This window comes from Ceratosolen solmsi, unplaced genomic scaffold (genome assembly GCF_000503995.2).
Source record: "Ceratosolen solmsi marchali unplaced genomic scaffold, CerSol_1.0 scaffold10, whole genome shotgun sequence".
Taxonomy (NCBI): Eukaryota; Metazoa; Arthropoda; class Insecta; order Hymenoptera; family Agaonidae; genus Ceratosolen; species Ceratosolen solmsi.
The window spans coordinates 20,476,464-20,489,947 of record NW_011948412.1 but is presented as its reverse complement, the minus strand read 5'-3'; positions in this window follow the sequence as shown (position 1 = coordinate 20,489,947).

Below are 13,484 nucleotides of genomic sequence, written 5' to 3'. Positions count from 1 at the left end.
ATATATACATATATATATATATATATATATATATATTCCTATTTGAATATCGAAATGATGTTTGATTAAATTATTATTATTATATTAAGTATAATAATATTATTATTATATTAAGTAATAATATGATTTCAAACTTGATTCATAAATGTTTAAACAAATTTGTAATTATACATCTGACAAAAAGCTTTGGTGATAGTATTAATACTTATATTTATTAAAGTTTATAATATATATATAATCTATCAACAGTAATAAATTTATGTATCGTTTGCAGAATTGATTCGAAATTTAATTTGTGTCATTCACATGATATTAGCACGTACCTCATACGTACGTACAATTACTTTTACTCTAGCGATACTTAGGAACGAATGTGATTACAAATGATATTATTACTTCTCATTAGTCTCGCATCTTTCGAGGTATAAATTTTTTTTAAAAAATCTTTAAAATGGGGGAATAGAATGGTTCGGTAGTCATGACATATGTCATTTACGAAGTATCTCATAGTGCTCTTCGGCGTATATTAAGTCATCTTGAATGAACTTCGCATATCGATGAGTTTAATGTGTTTTACTTTGGCATGAACCGCAGAAGTATTGAAGTGAAAAAAATCGCGTACGGACGAAGCGGAAACGTACATTCGCTTTATATATATGCACGAGTTTCAGATTTTTATTTATTTCATTGAGTCAACAGAATTTTCACTTTATGTAGTTCTTTTACATTAATTCATAAAAAATATGGACATTTTTCACGAAAGCAAGTTCATCTTGAAACATTTTAATAATAATATTCAAATTCAATCATTTTTTTGAATATTTACCGCTTATTTGACGTGTAACTCTGGATGGTGGGAGATAGGTGACTGAGAGTAAAATGATTTATAAACCGTAATGAAATGTTCCAATAAATATATTTTGCTTTCATTTCACGATAAATACATTATAGATCTAAATCTTTATACGAATATTTTATTTAAAGTTTTATTTCTAGATAGTTTTTGACCTGTTAATTAATGCATTAGGTTATCACTTTGAAATACTAAATTTTATATATAAATTACTTATGTATAAAATTAATTATACATTAGAAGTTATTTTATAAATACGGAAAAAAATTATTTATGAATATTATTTTAATTTATATTAATATGATTGTTTATGAATAAGAATAATTCTTGATGAATATTATTTATGTATAAAAAATAATTATTTCTGATGAATAATAGAAGCAGTCTATCCAGTATACATCTGTTTTCTAATATAGTATTACGTTATAATTTTACAATTAATACATACATACTATGCAATTTCAATGAATAATTCATTTTATAACGATAGTAATAACAAATCCACAAAAATAATGATGATGAAAAATGATGATATTATTATGATGATAATTAAATTTAATCTGTATACAGTTTCCGGTAATAATAGTAACCTTGCTTTTAGGAAATCCGCTTTAATAGACTCTTTTGGAAAAGGGCTGGAAGTACAACTACATAAATAATGGCAATGATCCGTGCCGCTAAAAGATTTAACAGGCCTTAGAAAGTATGCTAGAGCTTACAGTTCTCCAGGTCGGCATTACTATAATAGTACTTGTATGCACATGACAATTGTCTGCTGAGTCATGCCTCTCCTAAGTCTCGTCGCGCGGGAAACATCGGCTTTAATAGACGCTGAGGTAGCGCTCGAATTTTGCATACAACAAGCTTATGGAGCTTGACTCGAGCCCATCTTTCCTGTATATATACAAATGCTATATTCGCGGAAAATGAAGCTGTTAATGACAAAACTTGGCCACTATTCGATTGACTTTGATTTCCTTCGATCTCATTGCGGATAGTAAAGTAACGGTTCTTGGTGCTTAAGATTCATACAACACTAATTATTGTACATTTGGAAATAATTTTAAAATAATATTATCCGTTGATCTAAAAACTGTTATAAGAATTCGAAATGTACAGTGATCGGTTATAAATTGTATCAATTTTACATACTGTAATTGATATAGTTATATTGCGTGAGATAGCAGCATTCATTAATTGTTAAAGATAAAAAAAAATATGGCCAGCTCTTAAATAGACGTGAATTATTACGAGCGCAAGCTTTATAAGCTTGAATTCCAAGCCAGTAATAATTAATACAAAGAGTGTTCTTCATTTAGTTAATGTATTTAGATATGATTTTATTATGTTTAAGCGAAAAGGATTTATAATTTTTAATTAGCGGGGATATAATTTATGTAACTTTTTTCCATAGACGAATATTTGCTACGTACGTTTGCTAAAAATTTTAAACTCTCACCTTTTATTCTTTAATTTTTTCTAAGGCATTTATAAATTTTATCTCGATTAACGTAAAATATATTTATATAATTCAATATATGTAAGTACATTAATAAATAAGTGCATATTATAATTATATAAATTACATATTATAATTTCTCATTTGGTGGGTAGATTTTATTTTATTTTAAATTTTATTTTAAATAAGTAATCGGATATTTATAAAACTGTCCATAAGTAAAATAATTTTTATTAAATAAATTCATATTGGTAAATAAGACCGTTGGAGTTAATACTGAAGAAGAGGCCGCATAGACGACGGGGAAGGTTTACAGATGCGCAATTCGAAGAACAAAGACTAGTGGCAAAAGGGCAATGGGGAAACATAATACGTTACGAGGATGGACTTTACCTTCACGACGAACGGTCTTAAATTTTTAATAGCATTATGGAAAGCTTCGAAAGATAGCACATGCCGGACTAAATCTGTATGAATGCATCCAAAAGAGGTCTCAAGATATTTATCCGTTTAATGCTTGGTATAAAAAGTGAGTTTTTTCTATTTTATGCTGAATACCAACAGTTGATAGTTATTGTAAACGATTTATATTGCAAAGAATGATGGATATAAGAATAAGTTGAAATAATCTTTGATTTAATTTATATTTATATCTCGTTTACTTTATATCTATCCTATATTATGATCGCTTGAAACGTATAAATATGGGGTGGATATTACGTACGTAAATATTTTATCAAATTTTCTAGAATCAAATTATTATTAAATGTACATACAAATATTATAATATTAGAATGTAATATGAAATAATATCCAATAATATCCAGTAATATTCAATAACGTAATACGCACTTAGAATATCTTTTAATTTCTGTTAAATTTCTTCTTAAAAAATAACAATGCAATATATCAGCTCACAAATAGAATGTCTGTAGTATTTTATTTATTAAACAAAAAAAAAATAATAAAAATCAAACTTATCCTGCCAGATGATATATTTTTCATATTTGTGTATATGATCAAATACTGTATGTGCGCTCATGCACTTAAATATCTCAATTTATTTACATACTTAACCAAAATAAAATGTATTTAATTCTGTGTTAAATGCAATTTCAAATAATAAATTCTAAATTATCAATATATTGTTAATATTTATTACCAACTAGTTTCAATTAACTATTTGATTAAAATTAACTTCATATACTTGTTGCATTTGTAATAACATGCACAAAGATCGTAATCTCAAGAGGAATTATTTCTCCTGGAATAAAATCGACACATTGCCAATGGAGAACAACAGTATTTTCCCAAACAACTTACAGTATACTTTCCTATAGAAGACTGGCATTTCTAGGAATAAAAGCCGCATAACATCATCGGTGTTACGGGTTATGAGTTCACCTTTATAGATATTATCTTTACTTTGCCTAAAGCAAACAATTGGTTCAATGTATTCATATGATTTCAAAGACACGTTCTTTTATTTTTACTATGCAAATAACAATGAACATATACGTGTAATCATTCAAATGTTAATCTTGAATGTTCAATTTATACGATATGAGTATCAGTCGCCAGATGCTTTATACAAATTTTATACAAATTATTATACAAATTTGCATTACAAGTTTTTGAGACTAATTTATCAATTGATCAATCGTTACATAAATATTTAAATAAAGATTTTATCCCATTTTTGATCTACCATTTGTAGTTATTATCAGTTCTTATATAGATTGAATAATGAAATATTCCAAGAATCATGATTATGATTGAATATAAATAGAAGCATTTTGTTAGAAATAAGAATATTTTTTAAAAAATAATCTTTGCAAAATCAAGATACTGCTAGTAGTATTTCTAATAAATAATTGAAAATGAGAATTTTATAATTGTCATTCATACATATTTGAGGATAAAATTTAAGATGAAATTATGAGGAGCCTCATTTTTATTCAGACGATGCTGCCTCGGGTCAAAGATAAAAATAATAAAAGATTTCATCGTTCGCTTATTACAAAGAATTCTTGACAATAGGGTTTTATTCAAGCTTTTCTTATAAGAGATCCTACCTTTCTCGATTATTATTTTCAGACCCATTATTTCTTACTAACTAGCGTCTATTTTTCAATTACAACAAAAAATCAAGATAAAATAAAAAAACATGCTCGACCATTGTGTATGTTGGAGTTTTAATCGTGTTGTGATATAATACTACAATTAAGAAATTGCGATTGTATATTTGTATGCGCGTTATACGTAATTTGATGAGCTGAAAACAATGTAGAAAAATCGTCAAGAAACGTTCCTAAGTGAACTTGCAAAGATGCATAACTAGTATTAAAAGTTGAAATTCTGTAATTTTGGCATACTAACAAAAATTGAAATTTTGTAATTTTAAATAATAAATGTTATTAAAAATATTATCTAAATTATGTATATTATAATGAATTCATTTTTAAATACCTGCTTAAATATTTATAATAAATTGTAATGAATGATAATTAATGTGTATTAAAATACTATGATATTAAGTTACTTCTATAATTCTGTTACAATAAGTTCCATAATATAATAAGTTCATTAAAAATTTAAATTTATTTTATACACCTGTGATGAAAATAAAGAATTTAGATTACCCAAAATTAGTTAAATAAATAAAAAATTCAAATTAATCAAATATATATTTGAAGCCTTACATACAGATTTTCAATTTCTATTATATAATATTTAAAGTTATTCTTTAAACATTTTCGTAATATTGTATTTACTTGTTTACAATAATATAGATGTTATATTCACTATTATAAAGTCTTATATTATATTTTTAATTATTATATTAGAATATTTCAATATTATAACAATTACAACTAATTTAAAAATATTATTTTTGACGCAACTCCGATACCGCAGACATTATATAATTTACTTAATTTTATTTCAATTTTTATTCATATTATTTTTTGTCATTATTATATATTCGATTATAACAATTGATTAGATTAATGTACTGAAACACGGTTCTTGTATTGTTAATATTACTTAAATATTATAATATTTCGTTTTCAAAATTAAGAATTTTATGATAAAACAAAAATTTTCGCATTTATTATTATTTAATTATTTTTTAATTTGAACTATTTTTATATTTTGATTCAGTTATTTTAAAGTTTAGTAATTAATTATGATATTATAAAATGATTATTTAAATACAAATCTAAATATAAATTTTTTATATTAAAAATGAAATAATGTTGTTCGATGTAATCAATAATTTCATTAAATAAAATACCTAACGAAATAAAAAATTGTATTCTCTCCTACTCTAATTGATAAATGCTTTTAAAATTAAAATTGTTAATAATGATTGTATGTTAATGAAATATAAATAAATTAATAAACTTAAATTTAACTAAAAAGATAATTCCATGTAGTATTATTATTGTAGCAATTTAGTAATTATTCATTTTCATTTTTAATAATTATATTCACAATATGTTTGTGGTATTTTGATAGATATTATTCCAATACATAAATATATTTCAGAAAGTGTAACTATATACATTTAATTTTACAATATATTTGAAGTAAAATACTTTAGCTTATTTTCCTATGTTCGATTAAATTATATCCAGTTAAACTATATTCGTGTAAATTTATATAAAAAAATATGTCTGATACAAAGTATAGATTCCCTTTAAATAACAATAGTATAAAATAGAATAATATATAAAAAGATATTCTTCAAAGATTTTATGTTATCATATATAGACGTTGAATTATTTCTGCTTCTTCTCCCTTTATTTCTCAAAGTCGTCTTACGCATCACATATAAAGATTCCGCCAGTTTCTGTCTCCGCATGCGACTTCATGACACTGGCATAGCAACGGAACGCAATTTTTTTTTATTGGAACAAGGACGCACTACCAGCACCTCCCAGGGGCCTCGTAAAGGATTGCTAAAAACTCCTTGCCTCGGTCTCTGCCTATTTTTTTTTGGATCTAAATCGAAATTAGGTTCTCAGAAATGTAAGGTCACGTAGCACATGGCATTGCGTTCCTATATTGAAGAATTTCAAAATTAATATTGAAAATATTAATTAAAATTTGTTAATATTGAAAATATAATTTTATGACATTTCTAAAAATAAATTTTTTTATTTATAACTACTATTTTTCAGATTCAATCATCTAGTTTTCATTTTGTATCTGCTTTATAACTTAAATTTTTCTGTTAGTTTTAATATTATAAATTAATTACATAATAAGCTTAAAACTTTAATAAAGTTATCAAATGTGTCATCAAAGTTTGTGTGTGTGTGTGTGTGTGTGTGTGTATGAGCGACGGTTATATTGAATTTAAAGAGAATATATTAGTAAATACAGAAACAAATTACAAGTTTCCCGATAAAAGTTTATCTGTATACCATTAAGAGAATTTTTTTTTTCAAGTGGAAAGTGAGAGTCTCTTTTCAAGAGGAAAGTAGTTTCGATTTTTTTGTTATATTTTACTTATATACTTTCTAGTTCCTATTCAGATAATTACCGAGAATTTAATTGATATTAAAAAAGACTTAAGCGTTTTCCATGCAGCCCCAGAAATTGGACTTTTATAATATAAATGAAATTTTATATTTTTATAAAATAGCTAATAAAATCTCACCTCGATCAAATTCTCCAATTCAACCAAAATCAAAACTACAGCACAGGATGTACAAACTCTGGTGAATGATGCAAGCGAATTGTTAAAAGGATTGCACTCATTAGATATTACAGCCGAACTGTCCACCAACTTACGCAAAGACTCACTCAGCGGATAAGAGAGGTGTGGGAAGAATTACTAGGTGAGTCCAATTCCTACCCCAAGTTCGAGCAACTCAAAATCTTCTTAATGTCTTGAGTGAGGCCTCTAGGCAACTTAAAATTAGTCGCGATTTCAAGAAGCCCTACCTACTCTCATCCACCAACGATGAGGTCGGTGAGAGCTTAACAATAGCCAGTAAAAACTAAATTACAAGATCTACAAAAAAACCAAGGTATAACGAGATGTGCAACTGCTGCCAACAACAATAATTTGTGGCTGCGGGCATACACTGCTGCATGAAGAACAATTCACGACATCAACTCCAGCAAGTAGTAGTTCATCACCATCTTCCAACTAAAGAGATCGTCACACCATCCAATCCATTATCTGTGTAAACCCTGTTGTTCACTGCTCTGGCCGAAAAATAAGTTCATCGTCGAACATCAACACAAGGAGTCATTCATTAACCATGGTCAACAATGGCATGAGAACTGCCCCATTCTTAGCAGTGAGAACACTGCTATCATTGGTAGAAGACAAGAGAGAAAAATTCCCTTTTGGCTGTGCCATCCATCACTCATGACAGATATATGATATACGATGACATCTTGGAGAAGCGGGCACGCCGCAACAGCTCTTCGAAACCGCACTTCAATTGCAGAACCTCTGCAAGGCGGGCGGTTTCTTATTGGAAAAATGACACTCTACAAGACGAGAGATCCTCACCGCTATTAAAGCAATAAAAAAACAAGGCCACCCAAATTCAGGATATTACTTCAAACGCTCACTGAAAATATGTTCCGAATACCTCAAATCCTGTAGACTGCACATCTCAACGACTGAATCTGACATGCTCGTCAGAGATCAGGAGGTCCGTGCTCGTCAATTGATGGACCAACTACCTCTCTTGCGAATTACGCTGTGACGACCTTTCACCCATACAGGAGATGATTGTGCTGGCACGTTAATCATAAGAACATGGAAGGGACGTGGTGCAAAATCCAACAAGGCATGGATTTGTGCATTTGTGTGTTTTGCCACGTCAGCTGCACACCTCGAAGTGGTTAGAGACTATACAACCGAGGATTTATCGCGGCAGTCCGACGATTCTCGGCTTGTGAGGCATCCCACATTCACTGTATACTGATTGCGATACGATATTCATTAGAGCGGAAACTGCGTTCAAAAAACTGTTCACACAATGTTCCCAAGAACATAAACTGATGGCTACAATCCTCTCGAATGACTGCTCTCAATGGAAATTCAATCCACCAGATACGCCTCACATGGGAGGGTAATGTGAAGCGGTGGTAAAGTTCACGAAATTCCATCTAAGACGTACGATTGGAAAAACTTGCTCAAATAAAAGCAATCCTCAACTCATGGCCGTTGGAAGCAATAAACGATACTTCGAAGATATTTCGGCACGCACACCATAACATTTTCTAATAGGAAGCTCGCTCACTACCATCCCATAACCATCTCTTAAAGAATGATCAATTTAGTATTGACTCAATGGAAATTTATACAACAACGTGTACAGCCATTCTGGTCATATTCATCTACTCACTATCTGCAACGACAACAATCAATTTGCAAGTAGCATTATGCACGGAATGACATAAAGGTTGATTCATTGGTACTTATTACCGACGAACGATTTCCACCTTGCAAGTGGCTCCTCGTTAGAGTAATTGACATCCACTCCAGCGAGATGTAACTACTAGAGTAGTAACGTTAACAACTGCCTCGACCACAATGGTCAGACCAATTCATCACTTGCAGTAATACTAATCATTGTGAAAGAAACTGATCATCAATAAAATGACTAATGGCGGACGGGCGGAATGAGTGGTTCTAGCTCGCGAATCGTAAACATTGATTCCGAAATTTCTCGATCATTTTAAAGCGTTTGCTTACGAACGACCTGTAATGTTTATCTGGTTTCTGCATAGCAACGACGGTAGAATTCGCCAACCGTCTAAGGCTAGCTTTCCTAGAATTCTCGAAACTTCTAAACCTTTGTCTCGAAGTCCTGTACCTACAATTATCCACATGGCAACACCTACCCAATGTTGCCAAATAATCAAACTCGTTTGAATATTTAAAGCAAGGACGCGTCGAAGCTCACTTACTTGCTTGAGTTACCTAGGAGGAAATAGGTTGTTCTGCAAGACACCGTTACATTATTACTGCATTCTGGATTAAGGCGCCACATTTATATGTACACCATCTTTATATTTATACATCAAGAGGAGAGTTATTAAAACACCATATGTGGCATTATATAAAGAGTGTCAAGGATTTACAACCTTTCACTTCTCAGTGTAGTAATTTCCACCATACGCACTACTCCAAGAGGACCCGGAGAATTACAACCTTCAACCTCGACTTGCAGTACATGCTACCTGCACGTGAAAAGTTTATTAATTAAATCTGAATAAATAGCACGAAAAGTAATTGAGTTGATTACTGAATTGAAGCATTAACCTGTCCACTTCTTCACACTGTTCTACCAGAAAAATGGTGGATATGCTCCTTTCCTCATCGGGTCACTGGAATTCCGAACACACCCACTTACGTATATAAATGGGAAAAATTGTCATTAAAATGTTCCGCACGATCGACTATGCCAACGAGATCAATGAGAGCATGCGAGGAGCGAGTGATGCTCAACCTGTGTCTTTTATGCCAGGAATATACCTTCTCCAAATGTATACTATGTTTACATTAATTATTTCTTTACAAATTTCCAGTTAAATGAAATTCCCGTATTTACCTATATTTTTTTCTCAAGACATTTTAAAGAATATTTTATCGGTATATTAAGATTTTTGTTTTCTATTGCATACTTTAATAGGATTTATACTTTACGTCTGAAAGATTCAGTAAGTTTATACGTCTTTATAATTAGTGATAGCAAAAGAGATCGTGTAATAAATATTATGAGATTTGATGAAAGTGCTAAACATAGAGACGCAAGATAATATTTAATTTTTTATATTATATTTGAGTTTGCAATTTTAATTGATTTAATTGAATATTCAATATTAATCAATACATAACATTTACATTATCATGAACATCATCTTCATCATCATCATCACCATAATTATTATTATTATTACTATTCTTATTCATATATGAAAAAAGTGCAAATTGTACATTTATTTTTACAACATCGATGGAAAGTTATTAAGATTCTAGAAACTATAAAAACATAAAATCTAAGCTTACAAGTATTTTTTGTATTTATGATACAGTTCATGATCTTTCATAATTAATTTAATACTATTAACAACAATTATAATTCGATGACGGGAACAATATAAATTTTTATTTTTACATTTAGTATCATGGCTCTTAATAATAATTATATTAATATTTGATAACAAAATAATTTTCCTGCAGATTTTGCAAACATCCACAAACTTTCCTCTTCACAAGGTGATCTAAATAATGTAAAAAAATAGCCCTTTCATTAAAATTTTAATATAAATAGGTAATACCTTGAAGAAATATTAAAACAGTATTACTTATGATTGGATGGAATTACCATAAAATTTACATCTTTAGGTACCATTAGAAATTTTCGATGATACAAATTCATTTAAAACTGTTCTATTCGTGGAACGTCTTTTAGAGAAAATTTAACAATATTAATATTTTTATTAATTTTATATGACGAAAATGATAAATTTTTCGCATTAATTTGGAATAATTTTCTGAATATTAACGATGTAAATTAATTACGGAAGTTACGCAAGTTCCATACAAAATTATAAATAAGTTGTAAAAAATTTACTACTAGAGTCTCTCGTTGGCCCAAGAAGCTTCTTAAATTTACATCAAAGCCATTATAATGAGAAAATTATAAAATGATGTAATATAAGGCAGAAACAATAACAAAGCAAAAATGATATCAAAGGGACAAAGGAGTAAAAAAAAAGTTCTTAAAAAGACCCATTTCACATCCTCGTAAGAGTTGTGTCCAGGAACCTTTGGTCCGCCGCATTATAAAAGAAATCCGCTATCAAAGCAGCGAGTGCGCGACGAGCCGAAATCAGTAAAGCGTGCAAAAAAGGAAAAAAGTAGTTGGAAGAAAAAAACGCGTTCAGCGGTTTACGATAATTTTCATAACCACAGCTGCGGTAAACATGGTGCTGAAAGGGTCGTGTTTTTACCCTTTGAATTTGCCGCGCTTTTACTCAGGGTAACTCTAAAGTCTGGTGCAAGACGCGATAATTTTACGTATATGGAATCCAAGCTACTGAGTTTTAAAAGCGACCGATGATTCTTTTTCAGTTTTCATGCTATAATTCACCTACCTTTATATTCAAAGGATTTTCTCTTTGATTTCCCGTCTAATTTTTTAATTTATCCAGAAAAATTCCTTTACCATGACTTAGTCAAATTTTTCAAATTTTCATTAAAATATCTTGTATGTATACAACATTAATTCATTCTGTATAATTTGAAGTATCCTTGAAATGCATTTGAAATGAAATTTTGTTTGTTGTATATTCATTATAAAAAAGAGTTGGTTGCACAAGGGGAAGTTGTTATTCAATAATATTATAAAGTATTTGTTAATCTAATCAACCATGCATTCTAATTACAATTCGTTAGGGTTAAAAATATAAGATTCTTAGATGAATGTAAAAGAAGAACAGTTCAATTAGTAAACTGTTTTCTTTATTCCATTCGATACAAGCGAGTTGTTAGGATTGTTATAATATTAGCAGTCCGCCTTCTATTATACATTAAGCCAATTCATCGTATCAAAGAGCTTTCTTTAATACCATACTGTTTAAGATAAAAAATAAATGTTGCATTCATATCATGGAAAGTTAATAATTTCCTAAAACAATGACTTTAATTTGGAAAGGCATACTCATAGTTGTTGTATACAGAGTACCTTCATATAAACAAACTTATTCGCTTTTAAATTCTCTTTTAAATACTCTTTGTTTACAGTTTATAATAATGTTATTTGTTTATAATTTTAATCAATTTTAAATTAATAATGCTTCATTTAATTATGAAAGAAAACGAATGTGCATGAATATACTTTATTCAATTTTAGCTCAGATTCACTAATACGCATTTTCTATTCCTGTATTTTTATTATTATTTCGAATATTATTTCGAATACCGAAACAGAATACACATGCGCGCGCGCACACGCGCATTTATACATATAAATAGATAAATGAACGATAAAGCAAGATTAATATTTAATGATGTTTTTAGAAAATTTTATTTCATACGTCGTTCATTAATCAAGAAAATATTTCCGAATATTATTATTATATGAGAATATATAGCATACCCAAAAATGGGTATTCTATACACATACACACACACACACACATATTTATATATATATAACTATTTGTATAATTTTTATACTATATAACTCATTATATTCAATAAAGGTTTAAGATATAGTGTACATAAAGTTTCTAGTGACTTCAAAATTTGTAATTACATACTATTTTTTCATTTAATTACATTTAAATAAATTTCATATTTATAAATATATATAAAAGTACTAGATATTATGTATCCTTTTTTTAGAACGTTCATTCAAAGCTTATTTTATTTAATTATAACTGAATAATATTTGATTATTATTTTTATAACAATTCGCTTATGTTAGCTCATATTAATATTCTTTTATGAAATGTCGTTTTACATTCAGAAAAATATTTACGGAAGCTAGTATTTGTTTATTTTTGAGAAAGAGAACTTTCCACATTTTAGCAGAAGCAATGGTGGAATGAAAGAAAAAAGATGCGATATAGCATTGCGAAAGTGAGATGATAAATTTTAAGAAAATCCCTTACATAAGAGATCCCGCACTAGAGAGCAGGAGAGAGACAGAGAGAGAGAGAGAGAGAGAGAGAGAGAGAGAGAGTGAGAGTGAGAGTGAGAGTGAGAGTGAGAGTGAGAGTAAGAGTGAGTGTGAGAGTGAGATGAGAGAATTCATGAGAAAAGTGGTAGAAAAGCGTCGGGAGGCTCGCCCGGGCTCGTCTGTTTGAAAGGAAAACCTTTTCCGATGGGATGGAAGCGAAGTCGTCAAGTGGCTACCACACATCCCTCGGCATATTGTCCCCGAAGGGACGCTAAAGGGGTGAAACGGAAGAGGGTACGAACGAAACGACCGTCCATTTTATTAGGAACATCTTTCAACGAAGGAATCTTATATCATTTGTCCAGTGTCGTCTATTCAGCAGCCTCCATCGTCGTCTTCTCCCAGCCGTCTGTTTTTTTCCTTTTCTTTTCTTTTCTTTGTCCATTTATGTGTGCATGTGTATGTACGTATTCCTCTCTCTCTTACGAATGAAAGAGTGTCAGATACG